We start from the raw sequence: 441 nt of genomic DNA, 5'->3' as shown, positions 1-441 counted from the left end.
ACAGGGGCAGGGTCCTGGCAGGGACACAGGGATGTGAGGCCGTGGGGACACAGGGGTGCAGGGCCATGGGGACATGTGGATACCAGGATATGGGGACATGGGGACAGGAGGGTGAGGACACAGGGATGTGGCAGGGCTGGGGATGGGGGGACAAGGGGACATGGAGAGACAGGGATGTGGGGACATGGGAATGTGGGGACACAGGGGCAGGGTCCTGGCAGGGACACAGGGATGTGAGGCCGTGGGGACACAGGGGTGCAGGGCCATGGGGACATGTGGATACCAGGATATGGGGACATGGGGACAGGAGGGTGAGGACACAGGGATGTGGGGACACAGGCACCCACCCACCAGGACCCTCCCCCCAGGACAAAGCCACCCCAGCAGTACCAGAGGCTCCCACCCCACCAAGCACCCCCCCCCTCCCTCACCCACCCCACA

The sequence above is a fragment of the Chaetura pelagica genome, unplaced genomic scaffold (genome assembly GCF_000747805.2).
Source record: "Chaetura pelagica isolate M959 unplaced genomic scaffold, ChaPel_1.0 scaffold966, whole genome shotgun sequence".
In the NCBI taxonomy this organism is placed as follows: Eukaryota; Metazoa; Chordata; class Aves; order Apodiformes; family Apodidae; genus Chaetura; species Chaetura pelagica.
The sequence above is the reverse complement of the archived record's forward strand: the minus strand, read 5'-3'. Positions refer to the sequence as shown.